Raw genomic sequence first — 259 nt, 5'->3', positions numbered from 1 at the left:
CTTTTTCTCTCGATCTCTCTCGTATGTATGTATAATCATTTTTAACTTCCTCTTCCCGCTCTATTTTGCATTTATATTAATGTTTTAGTATTTGTTTATACTTTCATATTATGCTTTTTTTCTAACTTTTTTTATTGTTTATCGCACTCTTAATATAATATTTATTCAGGACTTTCTCTGTACCTCATTTTACCGTTATTTTTTAAATGTCACTTTTAAATTTTTCCTTTTCATAATCTATATTTTAAAGTGTTTTACA

The sequence above is a fragment of the Penaeus monodon genome, chromosome 24, assembly GCF_015228065.2.
Source record: "Penaeus monodon isolate SGIC_2016 chromosome 24, NSTDA_Pmon_1, whole genome shotgun sequence".
Classification (NCBI taxonomy): domain Eukaryota; kingdom Metazoa; phylum Arthropoda; class Malacostraca; order Decapoda; family Penaeidae; genus Penaeus; species Penaeus monodon.
Note: the sequence above shows the minus strand (reverse complement) of the source record.